Consider the following 16,146-nt stretch of genomic DNA (forward strand, 5'->3'; position numbering starts at 1 on the left):
TGGAGGTTTCTTCAGTTCACCTAAAGATGGAAAGAACCTTTATATAAGAAGTGTTAATGAGAGGGTGTTAAACACTTTGTTTGCCACAAGTGGTTCAAAGGGAGCGTTGGGGAAACTAATGCCACACTTCGCCCCTGACACCAGTTCTCTCATAAAACACGGCGGTGGCAGCATCATGCTTTGGGAACGCTCCACTTCAGTGTTGAGAGAAAGATGGATGTCACAACGTCACAATTATGCTCTGCTCTCGCATGCAATTTCAATAAAACCCACTGACATTTGTGGTTGCAGCCTGACACAGTGTGAAAAGGTTTATTAATTTCAATCAGACAATAAAAACTAAATACATAAACAAGACAAGTAGTCATACCAATTTTACAAACAGTTAAAAAAGGAGCCAGTAGTAGATCAAACATTTCACATGCAATCATTTAAGTCTCTCCACACCCTTAAAGTATTCCCACATTTAAAAACTCAAACCTCACGTTCTCATTGCTGAACGTACAATTATTCACACATTAACATCCATGGCAGCTTTGCCCTTTGAGGCACCCATCCTACTTACAACTGTCACGATGTAGTAATTAATAAAGAGTCGGAAAAAAATAAAATAAAACAAACTTACCACAAAAAAAGCTTGGAGAACAGAGACAGGAATCAGAAACGAACAAAAAGCCACCAGGGTAAACCAGGGAAGAAAGAGGATTTAACGAGAGGAACCAATGAGGATGGAGAGCAGCAGAAGTGTTTAAATGCTGTCAGGGTGAATGTTGGAGCAATAGACCTGCTGATTGGCTAACAGGTTGCAGGTGTGAGGAGAGAAAGAAAATGGCACAGGGGGCGAGAGAGAGAGAGAGAGAGAGAGAGAGAGAGAGAGAGAGAGAGAGAGAGAGAGTACACAACCAGGGAACGAGGAGAATGAACCTAACTAACAAATAAGTAGACAAAAACAAACTAGAATGACTAAGAAAGGACTGAAACAGAAACAAAGCTGATCTAATCAAAATATTGAGACTAAGGAACACAGAGTATAATGAGACTAGAATCAACTAATCAAAACCCCAACGACAACATGTTTCCCAATCGGTTCAGTATTTTAAACTGGTTTATATTTTGTACTTCCGGTTCATCATTTAATCCCCTCCATAGATCCGACCCACACACTGGTTGTTCTGATGCTTTGCTGTTGTTTTATGTCAATGTTCAAAAAAAAAAACATTTTTTTTTTTGAACATTGAGCGGAAGATGACGGCTTCTTGCTTTGGACATTTGATTAAAAATAAATAAATAAATAAATAAATAAATAAATAAAGGGTTTGCATGCTCCCGATACTTCCTGATTTCTTTTGTGTCACGTGCAGCGGCTGGACATATAAATGGACTTTATGTGTATGTTTATTACCAAAATGTTAAGGAAAATGCAGTTGGAAAAAAAAAAGATTAAAAAGTCGGGGGGGGTCAACAAGGAAGAGACTTTGATGGAGAAAAACGGAGCAGCGGGAAATTAGGCACCAGAGAGCGAGCAGCTGTGAGGAGGTGCAGGTTCCCCTTGTTAAACTCACCACCATATGGATGGCATCTGAGCCGGTTCTGGGGGTGATTTTTATAACTGCTTTCACAGTTTTACAAGCCTCCCAACGATCCAATGAGAAATAACCTTTCCTACCTGCCAACGCACGACCGTGGAGCTCACGAGGAGGAATAAACGCAAACACTGTCCTGTTTCACATCTGACTAAACGCTTGGACGATCTCCGGGGGGCCGCAGATGTTCACCTGTCCTCGCCCGGTTCTGCTGCTTTTCTTTGTCCACCGCGCCATCCATCATCCGGTCCTTCAGGGGTCTTGAGGACGATTAAGGGCTCACGGAGAAATAAATCCATTTAAAGTAAAAACAAACTGTGCTGATTTCAGTTGTCTTTTTTTTTTTTTCCTAACCTGACGGATGTGCTGCAGTAGCTGAAGGTAAAATAAATACATTCAGCTGAAAACTGAAAAAAGTGCTTCAGTCTGCCCAGAGTGGGCCAATCATGTGCATCCCATTACTTGGCAATTACAATCAGACTTAAGTGTTCAACGACAGATTATGCAACATTGAGCGACAATAATTGCTGTATTTTCAAGATATGCGACAGAATTTTCAGCGCTTAATGATTGTTGAGCATATTTTGCTTTCACGTCAAATCGTTAAAGGAATAAAAGTCACTTCTCAGCGAAGCCCTTCTATGGGAACCCGCCCGCACTCAGACTCACACACACACCCACACACACCCACGCACACACACACACACACACGCACACACACACACACACATATTGTACATTAAATCTGCCAAGAAGCTCATTGCCGCTCATGCTTTTCCCATTGAGTTCACTGAGTTTCGCCGCCGTGTCATCCGAGTTGTCGAGGCTCTCAAGCAAATTGCATTTTTCAGGCTTTTCTCTCAGCGTTTGAACTGGAAATCTGAAGGGGGATCGGGTTTCCACTTGTGGGGCCGGGGGAGGGGATTGGAGAGAATGTTCTCTCTTCTCGTCCCACGTGAGACAGTTGGTCCACGCGCTGCTGTCTGTCAGTGCTCAGCAAGTGTCAAAAGTCTGACTCGTCCGACAAGTCCACTAAAGTTTTCTCAAAACATTTCAGCAAATTGGACCACGGCGCTGTCCAACTGTGTGCGTGCGCGGGTGTGTGTGTGTGTGGAGTGGGCTTGTGTGTTAGGTTTGTGCACAGCCTCTGAGACCTTCTGTTGATTCCCTCCATGCATTTCTCTAAACACTCTTCTCTTTAATCAGTCTATCGATCAATCCAGTTTATTTGGGTAGCACATTTCAACAAGGAGGCAGTTCAAAGAGCTTTACGTCAAAACGCAAAAACAAAACAAAAAAAATCATGAAAACGTCATACAGTCACCAATTGACAAACCAGTATCGAACATGGCCTCCAACAAGCTTCAGAATAAACCCCCATCATATACAAGCCATGCAAGATGTGTACTTACTTCTCTGGTTGGAATTGCACGCACTTATTGTAACTTAGTGCAATAGAGTTTTTAAAAACATATTTCTTGCTTTCGCTCTCAGCTGTTTTGGAGGAAAATAAAAAAATAAAACGGTACGGAACATAGCACGGAGGAAACTAGCCAACCTCTTTGCATCAGTTGTGAAAACAGACGCTTGAGCCAAAACATTTGGTCTATTGTGCTCCAGTCTGAGAGCATCTGTGACTTTTAATGAGGCGGATCTCTGCGGACCAGCCACAGGAGGACATGTGGACACCAGAACTGTCTAAGCAGAAGACTTGCGGGCTTTACCTGCACATCTGCATCATGTGCCCACATGTGAAACAAAGTAATAACAAGATCAGGAACTTCAGAAAGACGAAAACAGATGCTAGTGGATCACGAGTGCCCAAAACTATTAGTATCGCCTCTTTTTTCCAACGTGTTGTACTGAAAGTACCTGATGGACAAAAGCAGCAGTTTTTGCAAATGTTGTTGTGGCTCAGAGCTTCCTAGGTATTCAAGGCTGAGTAAAATAAACTAGAAAATGTTGATACATGTTTACATTTGCTGTACGGCTCTTGAGCTGCAACACCTTTTGAAGTGCAGTGAGTGAGACAGAGTGGTTCCACACAGTGAATGCACAGAGGTGGGAAAGTGACAGTATGGGGGGAGCACATGTGAAAACCCCATGCTAGGAGGATGACATTTAAACAGTGTTCACCGTTGATCAAAAATACAGGCTGATCCAAAATGTGCAGATTTCACCTGATTTATGAAGAGCAAAGCGGAAAACTATTAGGGAGTTTTCTCCTGTCTTCAATACAGTGGAGAAGCCTTGGAACATTATACAATAAAAGTAAGAGGAACACAAAACAGAATCTTAACTGGGCCAGTCTGATACATGAGCATGCTTTGATCAAAACCACTGGTCTCACACTGCGGCCATCGAGTCCTGAAACTCTTAGATGGGTCTCTTGTCCTGCACACTTGGACTAAATGGCTACTTCACCTCCTTACCATGTAGCCAGGCTCTACAGAGCTCTGCTAATGAGCTAATATTGGAGCCAGGTGTGCTGAAACAGAGAGGCATCTAAACGTTGCAGACCACCGGCCCTCAAGGACCACCGGTCTAAACCAACCCACAGTAACCTGGGCTGCTAGTTTAGGGTCGTCTCCTGTTGGAAGCAAAGAGACCAGAGTACGAATGGGAACCACATTTTGAAAACCGTATCACTAGACTTCCACTTTACTGCAATTCACCCCTTTTTTTCCGCCTTTTTATATCATAAAATCCTAAATGAATGCGTCTTGGCTTCTCTTTGCAGAACTGCGTTTAGTTTTGTGCTTCATCTCGGTAAGTAATGTGACCTGTTCGGTACTTTCTCCTGAAACTGTAACTCACTTTGCACCCTAGCACACTCTCTAAATTGTTGTTCCCCCTGTGCACTAATAAATTTCCTGTTTCGCAGAGGGACGGCCAAGAACGCATAAAGCCCCCGATCAATAATCGGGGCGCATTCCTGCACCTGACGCCTTCTGATACCTTCCGACCTTGCCTGTCGAGCGGGATCTTACAGCTTTACTGAGCCGACCAAAAGTTGTGTCTTCGAGTTCAAAGCGAGAGACGTCCGCTGACGCACATCGGTCTATGAGGTGGCTGAGAAGAGCGATCGTTTTATCTCTGTGTCAGGTAACCACAACAGTGGGGGGGTTGTGTGAGTGTTTACATCATGGTAACAGAGCCAGGGCTCACCGCGCCGCCTCCCTCCTCCTTCATCGTGACGTTGTTTTTTGTGTACCGTCGCCAGCAAACTGTTCCACGTCTCCTCCGCCAGCTTCCCCTCTCCTCCCGTCACGTGAGGCTTGACCTTCAGATGCTGATTACAGGCCCACTTTGAGTGTTTTTCTTTTCTTTTCTTTTTTTCCTTTTCGTCTGTGGCAACAGAAAAAAAAATAAAAAATTAGGAGGTTGATACGAGGAAGGAAAAGGAAACCATGAGAACAGCTGGAGTAGAAGAGAGCTTTCGAAATGGTTTTTTTTTTTTCTAAACAGAGAGCCAGTGAGTTGGGAAGGAAAAGGGAGAGGGGGGGAGAGGAGCTGGGAAGAAGGGTGGAACGCACAGAAATCTGAACCGCTGCCAAACTATTGTAAGAGTAGCTGCTCTGCCTGCAGCTGCCTTGGAGATCTTTCTGAAAAAACTCGTTTCCCCTGCACATCTGTCCTCATCCCTCTTCTTTGTCTTCTCTGATGAGGATCTGATCGCCAAAACAGACAGGCCTTGTTTGAGCCGAGGGGAAATCTCGCCACACACTAACAACATGAAGGCGCACTGAGTGATGTGTGTTTAGGGGCAATTTGAAAGGATTTTATTTATTTATTTTTTTTTTATTCTGCTGAAAGAAGCAAAATGGATTCACCTCCCAACCTGATGCTCATGGGGAGAGATGGATTAGAAAGGAGGGCACTTTAAATGGAAAATGGCGGCGTGCCAAGTGGGAAAGTGGCCTTTCAAGCTCTCCGCTTGTTTTATACAGACTCTCCTCCATTTGCCGGTGTGGTTTCAGGTGAGCTTTAGTGCAGAAGTATTCACGCTTTTTTGCATTACCAATACAAACTTCAAAGAGTTTGTTGGGATTTTGCATAATAAGAAGAGTTGATCTGATAGTAGCTCAGACAGGAGGTGGAAGAAATCAAACTTTTTACGGATTATCCGTCAGACGTTACGCTGTCACGACACAGAGACAGTTTTACACATGCATGTACGTAAAACACACATTCTTCATAAACGTTACATAAAGCTTTAAGGACGTAGCAGAGAGAGCCGTGCTAACTCTGGAGGAGTTGCAGAGATCCAGAGCTCAAGTGGGAGAATCTGCCAACAGCAACTTATAACTTATGTATCCCATGTTTTGGGCTTTTCTTGTAGAATGATAAAGGAAATAAATTATTGAAAGGACTCCAAGAGAGAATCCTGTTTACAGTTTGCAAGTTGAACATTTGTCAATTTATACACGCAGGATCCATTTGATTTTCAAGCCAAAACTACGCACCGCTTTGCGCCGATCTGTTACATGAACTACAATTTCATACGCTGAAGTTTGTGGTTTTCGACGTGAAACGAAAAAGTGAAAAAAGTTCAAGGGGCGTGAGCAGCTGTACCTGCCAAAGCGTTTTCCTCTTACAATAAGCTGTAAAAAGCTTTGTGTCGAGGTGCGTGTGAGGGAGTGACTTCCTGTCAGAGTCGTAAAAACGGGGATAACACACTCGAAGGTACGCCTGTCACACATCTCCTTACAAATGGGCTGCGTGTGTGTGTGTGCGTGTGTGTGCCCTCATAAGTCAAACTCCAGTCGTCCCTTTTTGCATTCAAAGCATCACACTGTTTGCTCTTATCTGTGCATCTGGGCAGAAGGAGGAAGGGCGAGCAGCTGACAGGTTGTAATTAAGCTCTCTGTTCCCTCACTGCTCCTCGGCTGCAAATAACATTTGTCTTTAAGTGCTGACTAAGGAGACAGACTGTGTGTTTTTAAATTTTGCCTGACATAATTAAAGAAAAGAAAGGAAAGCACAAACGACCTCTCAGCTCATGTCCCGGCGTCTCCACACATGTAAGTCCCGTATGGTCTTCTCTCTTGGACAGATGTCTCTGAGAGCCTGCGCACGTCCCTACAGTCCAGACCTGGCAACCTGCATCCGAGTTCATTTTATTGCAAGTATTTTACCAGGAATGAGTTTAGTAAATAGGCAACAAATGTACAGCGCCTTGTTGAAGTATTGTCACTCCCCGTTTATGTTTGATGTCACAACACTTCCACAAATTGTAAAATATTTCATTGAGATTTTATGAGACATGCCATCGTAAATTCATGGGTAATTGGGAGGTAGAAGGAAAATGTTGCAACTTTGTTTTATTTTTATTTGCAGCTTTGCACAAAGCATGTCGGTGAAGCAGAAAACCTGCGGAAGAAGATGTCCTGGTCAGATAAGGTTAAGATTAAACTTTATTCCCGACATTTTACGTCTGAACCCTGAACGTGCCATCGCACAGTTAAATGTGGTGGTGGCAGCATCAGGCTGATGGGATGATTTTCTTTAGCAGGAACGAGAGGTGGGTAGACTACCCAAAACTTGTACCATGTATTAGCAGCACTGCTTAAACATAGTTTTTACTCAAGTAAAAGTTTTTTTAAAAAAAAATAGAATTTGGTAGTAAGGTAACTTAAGTACCAAAAATCAGTCATTTAATATGTCAAATGTCCATCATCACACAGACCAACATATAGAGTTATGTGAAGATTTTGGTATTTTAAAGACCAAAATGAAATATTTGAAATGTAACTCATATGATGAATAATAGAAATATAGAAAGTTTTCCAAATCAGTTTCTTTCAATACAAAACTTATGAAACTGTAAAAGGTCTGAGTCTAGTGATTTATTTTATTTTATTTTTTTGTTAAAACAAGCTTCTTCTTGATTTAGTGAAGTAACTCTGAGTGGGTTGGGCATTCAGAAATTTTGCAGAAGTAAGAGTAGTGACACTTCATAATAAAATTACTCACGTAAAAGTAAAAAGTACAACTAATTTTGGTTGCTGAAGTAAATCTGAGTAAATTTATCCAGTTAATATCCAGCTCTGTCAGCGGCTTATAATATGACAAAATATGAAAAGTTATACATTTGTTTTTAGCTTTTATGAAAACGCACAAGAAAAAATATGGCTTCTGATTGGCTACTAAGACAGGAAACAGTATGGACCCCGCCAAAATAAAACACCAGATTAAATGATTCTGTTCTAGCTACAAATATAAATAAAGTCAGACACTAAGAACACAAAGTGGATAAAAAGTGATCTTTAAATTTTAAAAGTGTATAAAAGATTAATCACATTAATTACATTAATGTGATTTTTACTGCCAAGCGTAAGCCTTTTACAGAGTTGCGTTGCTGCTACTGAACTCTGCTCACTGTAGCACAGTGTCAGTATTGTTCCTAAAGAGTTCCCTGCAGAGCACTAACCAGAGTAGATGCACTAAAAACAAAGACCTTTATTTAGAGAAGGCTTGTTAAAATCCTGGAGCATTGTTTGCCCGGTGTACCCTCTTAAGTGGCATCTAGCAGAGGTTGTGATATTGCGCTGAGTTGAGATGAGAAAAATAGTCAAAATTCCCCTCCATCATCTGTAGCCCTTTGTGGCTGATTGTCTGTGTCCTGACATGAGAAAGGCCGGCTGGGCGCAGGCCAGCTGGAGTCGCCCTCAGCTCCTCTGAGAGCCAGAGTTACAAAGGCTCACTGTGTCGGAGTGGCACACTGAAACTGCACCCTGGCAGCAGCTCCAGGCAGCACTTTAGCAGTGATTTTTTTATTTTATTCTTTTTCCATCCACTGTCTTTAAACCCGATCCGGTCATTCTGCTTTTTATTTTCCTGCTTTTGTTTCTGTTTGTGTTTATGATGTCCAGGTTTCTTTCTCCATTCTTTCCCTCTTTCTTTCTATTTTTCTTTCTTTCTTTCTTTCTTTCTTTCTTCCTCTCTTTGCCCGCTCCTCATCTCTGGCACATTATTAAGCAGACTGTCTATTTCACAACAGCTCGCCCTTTCACACAATGTCCTGTCGGCAACATGTTTTTCCATATAAACAAGATTTTCCGGCTCTGTTTACACATGTGCTTGCAGTGAATAGCCCTGACAACAGGGTTACGTTGTCTTCATGTGAGACCGGGATTAGGTGCCCTCAGGTGGAAGCAAGGCACTAATCCGCTGTAAGAAGCCTAACATCGTGGATCCAGATGACAACTGAGAAAACGGCAAGAGTTAGGCGGTGGGGAAGTCCCTTCCTAACCCCATCCATCCTGTCATCTTGCCATTACATCAAGCTGGTTTTAAATCTCTTCTAAAACTGGTGTTACTGAGCCACCTAACGCTGTTTCGGTTTGACTCTCGTCTGTCCGAGTTATCAAAGTAGGAAGGAAAATCTCACCTCTTTTGCTAAGAAAACAAGTCAGGCCTCAGCAGGTTATCTGTGACATTTAACCGGATTTGTAAGATTTCTGATCTTTCAAGTAATCCCTGCATGCAGGCTATGGAAATATGTCGGGCTGAACTTTTGAGTTAAGCGTTCCGTTTCCTCTGGTGACAACAGTGCCAGTGTTTTTGCACACACAAAAAAAGTGTGATTTTCAAAAACCTGCAGGGTCTTGCAAAAGTATCAGAACTCAGTAAACGTTGACACGTTGCTTCACGTTGCAAACACAAATTTCAATGTATTTTATTGAAATGGCATAATAATGCAGTGGGAGGTTTAAAAACAAAAAATCTGGAAAGCATTTGTACTCATTTCCCCTGAGTCATTAAAAAAAAACACCTTTGACTTCAATTACAGCCACAAGTCTTCTGTGGATTTGCACGTCTCAGAACTAAAATAGATATCGAGTCTTATTGCCAAAAATAGCTCCGGATCAGTCAAACTGTATTTGGCAGAAACTATCTGATTCCCTCATGGAACAGATTGCCACAGATTTGTAGAGTTATTACACAGTAATGACACTAAGTCTGATATATCATTATGTTTATAGTGTTGTACACAATTTCTACAAGAAGCACTACTCCAATATACCAATTGCAAAGACCTGATAATAAAATAACTTGCCATGCTATGCATGTGTTCTGTCTGCACGGATGAAGAGGTAATCAGCTCTGGATGCTGAATGCTTGAAGCTGCTTGAGCTGATTGATTACTTTTCATCTAAATTTTATGAATCCTATGGGGCTCGCGTAAAGAATTGAACTTTAAATCCCTCGTGGAGAGCTGATTAAGTATAGAAAATCGGGATGGAGTTGAACACTTTGAATTTTACAGCCTTAAGCCCAAAACACATACACTGTCCACAAGTTTGGTGGCTTAATACTTTGACACAAAGATATGACAGGATAGACAATGAGCTTTATTTCTTCACATTTGGACCTTTCCTGATTTCTGCGGTAGACCAACATGCATGGAAAGTCACAATAGCAAAGTGACAGCAGCGTAAGAGCTCAGTTTTGTTAAAACGAAATTTGGTGTTCAGCTGCGATGGATTGTGGCCCCCACCCTTTGGAGATCGGGAAAGGCCAGATTCTGGGCACTGACCCTACAAAGGTTTAAGCGAGGCTAGAGGACATAAGCGGTCGCTCTGTGCAGCTTGATGTTTGGTGTGTGCCTGTTAAGCGACTGAGTTGACCCCAGAATCGTGGCCGCTGGGTCAGTCAGAGGTGTGAAGCCACTGACCCAACGTCTAACCTGGTGTTTCGGGTCTTTCTCTTCCCAGCAGTCAAATCCAAACACACACAAAAAAATGGAATCAAAGTCATACAGAGTGTTCCCTCTCTGCCATTTCCATCCTCTAAGATCCTCAAGCCTACCTGTGTAAATAAACGCTCCAGTCACCTTTCCTCCTCAACGTCTACTATTTAAGATAAACACAAGGAGGTTGGGGTTGGGGGTGGGTTAATGAGGCCAAGTTTAGGGAAGAGGAGGAGTGAGGAGGGAGTGATGGGGAGCTGGAAAGTGGGGTGGAAGGTAGGGGAGACCCCGGGGAGCTCATTATACTCGGTCGGAGAAGACGTTAACTTACTAGCACAGATTCAGGCCCACACCTCCGAATGTTTTTAACGCACACACAGAGACTTGTTACTCTCCGGGTGTAGCGTACGCTGTTGTAAAAGCTTTTAAAGCGTGCTTATTGAAAGCGGTAGCCAAGACATCCAACTGGTTTCTGGAGGGTTGAAGCGCCATGAACTAAAATTTCACGTAAAACCACAAAACAAAAAGGTGACATTTGTTAAAGAACTGTTCCACAAAAGATTGAAGTTAGTAGATTTTCCAGCATTGGGGGTAAATTTATATTTTTTACCTTTTCTTTTAATAAAGAAACAATCGTTTTCAATATAGGCACATGTATTTTATTATTGGCCCGTAAAATATATTTCTTGTTTTTTTTCCTTCCCTAGCCTTTGTCAGTGTTATTCTGGCTCTGTTTATTTACAAGTCCTTGTTTTATGATCATCGCTTTAATTGATAGTTAACTATGGCTCTGCTCCCCCGCTGTTAGATGAACATAAACAAGCACTAAAGCAAAACATATGTGACTCCCTCCACCCCATGTGTACGTGGACGCAACCCGGGGGTGTGAGAGCCAGGAAAGCCAGACTGGTTTCATTATACTCCAAACTAGCTCATTATGGTTTGGGAAAAATCATCCAAACCCCGAGCTGTTTCCATGGCAATGCCATCTCAGCTCTTCCTCTCCTCTTTTCTCCTTCCTACAGCTTCGGCGCTCGTTTTAGTTTTTTATATTTTTTTGTTTGTCTCATCCTCCTCTTCTCGCCTAACAATCTGAGTAAACACTACACACACACACACACACACACACACACACACACACACACACACACACACACACACATGCACGCACGCATGCACAGGAAAATGGCACTCTCTTCTCCCAGAGATAAAGTTTCACAGCTACCCTCCCTCTGCCCTTTTACTCTGGCTGCCTCCTGCTTAAAGACAAATAAACCAGTGGAAAAGAAAACAGCAGGTTTTTTTTTTGTCTCTGTCCTTTTCCTTGCTGCTTTACTTGTGTCCATTTTTCTTGTTTCTAGAGAATTTATGCTCCCATGCTTCCACTTGCTGTTTTTTTTTTTTTGTTTCTTTTTTGCAGACCAGGATTGTGTGAGACAAAGCAGGAAAGTGTCACAATGAAACTTTACTCTTTTCATCCTAAGTTACATTGTGAAATGACCTTTTTTTTTTCTTGACTTAAATCAAAAACAGAACTGTTTTTTATTTTACTTGTTAACAACAACAACAGCAAAAATTATTCCATTTCAATTTATTTGGGTAGTTCATCCATGGTGGTTGACCTTGGTGTCTGGGGATCAGGGAAGTTCTGTCCGATGAAGACCCCTCTAAATGGTCGTCCAGGGTGAAAGATCAAAGGTGGTGGCATGTAAACTCAAGGGCAGGTAAGGTGGGAGGCGTGGCGTTTCTCTCTCCCTCATAATGTGGCCTTTAGGATGTGGGATGTCCTGGACACAGTGAGCGTCCTGTGTAGGGGTGTTAAACTCAGGTTTAAAGCGAAAGTGAGAATTTCTGCTCCAACACATCAAAAGGAATCAGTGGAGGTAGTTCAGACATCTGATCATATGGATATATAAAAAATGTGATCTGGATATATGAAAGAAAGTGACTTGAGTCCCGTTCTTACAACTGGCAATACATTTGTTCATCTGAGCCCAAAAACAAGTTGAAAACTACATGCCTTCCTTTTAGTAAAGCAAAAGTGCAAAATTATTTTAAACGTTTGGATCTACGATGAAGAACTTTCTACTACCGAAGATTAAATCAATAAACCAGGCTGCTTTTAACATTTTATTTTCTTGAGTGCTTTTGTCTCTACAATTTTGGCCAACGTGACAAAAACGTTTGGACACCCCTGATCTAAACTAATCGTGCTCCCATGTTTGAGAACACAATGAAGTAGATCAGAGCTGTGCGGTTTCTTCTCATTATTGTACGTTGTTTCATGTTTTCTCTTGGTGACCTTCGCTCCAACCCCGCGCGCACTCTGCACGCGCGCGCACACACAGGGGCTCGCACTTTATCATGTGAGCGACCATTTGCGTTGTCACCTTGATGAAGCTCTTGGCGCCTCTCTGGGGGCCGTTTTAAAGCCCAGACATCCTTAGCCATTACTCAGGTGAAACGCCACCGGCTGGTGATCAATGTGTCTCTAATAGCGAGCACGAGAAGGAGCAAAAAGCTAGAGAAAGGCAATGAAATTGATAGAGAGAGATAAAGAGAAGCACCGAGAGTGACTGCACTTTTTACCATCTCGTTTATCACCCTGTTCTTTGGGAGCACTAACCCGCTGCTCTAATAGCCTGTCTGGAGAGAGTATTTACAAGGTGCCATCAAAACAGCTGCATTTATCTGGGCACTTGAATCACACACCTTTATCATTACGCCGGCATGCAGGGGTGAGACGGGGTGTGTGTGTGTGTGTGTGTCTACTGAAAGGCCAGTTGACCCTTGCTTTAGCCAGAGAGGGAAGTGTGAAAAGGTGAGGCTCGACTGCGAGGCGGATAATGTTCCTTAAAGTTCAGCCAGATCATGAGGTCATTGCTCCCGTGTCTGTTTGTCTGCCTGACCTTCAGTCTGCCCATCTGTCTCACCGCCTATCAGTAAGACAATCTCCGCCGTAATGCTTTTGATGTGCGGCGCTTTCAGAACGCGAACACTGCATAAAGAAGACGAGGGAAGAAAAGTAAACAAAGAAAAAAAAGTGCATGTGCAGTTTTTTTTTTTGTTTATGCATGGGAAAAGGGAAGCTGAAGAAGCAAAAAAAAAAAAAAAAAAAAAAAAAAAGACCTTGATAAGAAGATGGAGGAGGGGGACTGATTTTGTGCGAGTGTGTGGGAGACGGGAAGAGCGGAGAGTGCCAGGCGATGCTGGAGGGAGGCTGGGCGTCTGGAAAGCATCAAGCTGTAGCCCAATGCATGTGTGTGTGGGGGGGGGGGGGGGGGGCAGGGTGTGCATGTGTGTGTGTGTGTTTTAGTGTGCGCTGTGCAGCTCCTCTGGTCTCTGGCTTGTTAACCTGAGGGTCACGGGCAGCTTCAGGTGATGAAGTCAATGCCTGGCACACAAGATGGGAATAAAGACCTCTCCCATGGTGAGCACATGTTCATGAATAAACACACATATTTAGAGGCTTATATGCTGTGGCCTCTCTGCACCACAACTCTTTTAAGGGAGTACTTTGACATTTAAGGGATTATGCTTATTCAGCATTCCCCCCCCCCCCCCCCGAAAGGTAAATAACGTAATAAATTCAGTTCTTATGTCAGAAGGATTAAAGTTGTACCACACTGCTTTGGAAAAAGTATTCAAAGCTCTGGAGCTTCACTGCGAAAACACAAAATGTTGTTAGCAAGTATTTTAGGTCTAATCTCTAGTGCAAATATCTTAGTGCATTTGCAATAAGACAAAACTAACTTACAAGTAACTTTTCAGCAAGAAATAGGAGCTCGTTTTAAGTCAATAATTCCTTAATATTGATGAAGTAGAACTAGTTTTAAGTGAAATAATATACCATAGTTAGTATAATTGTTAGTTATATTACAGAACTAATACTTTTTATAAATATTAAGGAATTATTTACATAATACAAGCTTCTATGTCTTGCTGAAAAGTTACTTGCGAGTTAGTTTTGTCTTATTTCAAGTTTACTAAGATATTTTCACTAGAAACTAGATCTAAAATACTTCATAATATTTTGTGTTTTTGCAGTTTCCCCAGATTTTTCTGCAATCACAAACTTTAATGTATCTTAATAAGAATTTTATGTGAAAATCAATACAAAGTAGTGAAGAAATGTTCTACAAGTAGAAAATCTGGAAAGTGTGGTCCATACTTATAATCAGCTCCCTTTGCTCTACCACCTCTACCTCTATTGACTTCAAAAGTCATTTATTTCTCAAGGAGATTAATTTAATTTCAGTATACCCCATGTTCCAAATTATTATGCAAGTGATATTTTCTCAGATTTTCTTAAACGGTCAATGCAAATGATGGTCAGTATAATTTTCAAGTCATGAACTATTACAGTATAAATCAGATTTTACTGAACAAAGCTCCCCATGAGAACAGTATTTTTTTCAAAAATAAAAAACTCAAAATGCACTGTTCCACATTATTATGCACAGCAGATTTTCTAAACATTTTATGGATTATAAAGAACTGCAAACAGTCATTCTTTGAATGTGCAGCATTAAGTGGTCACATGTACTAAAATCAAAAGCTATTTCAATCAAAAACATCTTAACAGACCAAGTTACATGTTAACGTTTCTGCTTGTGAGCTCTGGTTAGGGGCCCAGTAGTAGCTTCATGCACCGCAAGCCTCTGGAGGATCCTCCACCTTGAGGTTCCAGAGGCTCCAGCAGCTTCAAATAACTGTTTGCTGCTTTGTAAGGGTATTTTAGCAGCTGATCTCTTAATCCGATGAATTTGTCTAACAGAAACCTTCCTCATTCTGCCTTTATCTGTACAAACCCATCTTTGTTCTGAATCAGCCACTAATCTCTTCACAGTACAATAAATGCTTCAGTTTTTGTTAAATATCTAATGTTTTTATATCTTGTCATACGACACTAAACTATCTGATGATTTTCATCAGCAGAGAGATTCTTTCTCTTTCCCATATTGCTTGAAACCTGTGGCCTGCTTAATAATGTGGAACATCCTTCTTTAGTAGATTTCCTTTAATTGAGCTCAGCAGACAAACTAATCAACCAGCTCTCTGAAATTAATTATAGTGATTCAAAGAGACCTGACACACAATACCATCTATAAATTCAATAGCACAACAAAAAATTTCATCTTTACGACACTTAAATCCAATTTGATAATAATTTGGAACCCGGTGTAAATCCAGTTGTTTGTCAGAGAATAAGCATCGTCGTGACGACCAAGGAGGAAGAAGAGTGTTAATCACTGGTTAGGATTTTCCCCTCAATGCTTCGCAGCAATGATCAACGTTATGAAATGCCTTTATTAAGCAATTACTAAATAACACATTGAACATGTCAGAGAAGGTGCTCTGGGCAGCTGCAACACATCCTCATCACCAAATTTAGATAACCGATTTTTTCTGGCAAAGTCAAAAGTTTAAAATCCACACTTAAGAGATTTTATTCGTGCTCTCATAACTAGTTTGTAACATTTCAGATTTGGAGGATTGAGACACCAAAAACCCTCCGCTCTGTATCTGTGTGCATTGTGTAGTCAAAAGAGAAAAAGACCAACAGCTGGTACAATGTGTGTGTGTGGGGGTGGGGGGGTGGGGGGAGGCGTGTGTGTGTGTGTTTTGCCTCATGAGGCCTGGATAGGGATCGGTGTCGAATTACACAGAGTGGTTTGGATGAAGAGAGGTGGAGTGAGCGGGCTCCACAGCCAAGAAAGTGAAGGGGTGACAGATGAACAGCGTGATGGGAGACGTGGGGAGGTGAAGGGGGGAATCGGTACTGGCTAATTAAGCCAAAGTCTGACATCCAAAGCGGTTCTCGTGCTCTGGCACAAGCCATTGTGGTCAGGAATTTGAGAAATGCAT

Source organism: Xiphophorus maculatus, chromosome 9, assembly GCF_002775205.1.
Source record: "Xiphophorus maculatus strain JP 163 A chromosome 9, X_maculatus-5.0-male, whole genome shotgun sequence".
Taxonomy (NCBI): Eukaryota; Metazoa; Chordata; class Actinopteri; order Cyprinodontiformes; family Poeciliidae; genus Xiphophorus; species Xiphophorus maculatus.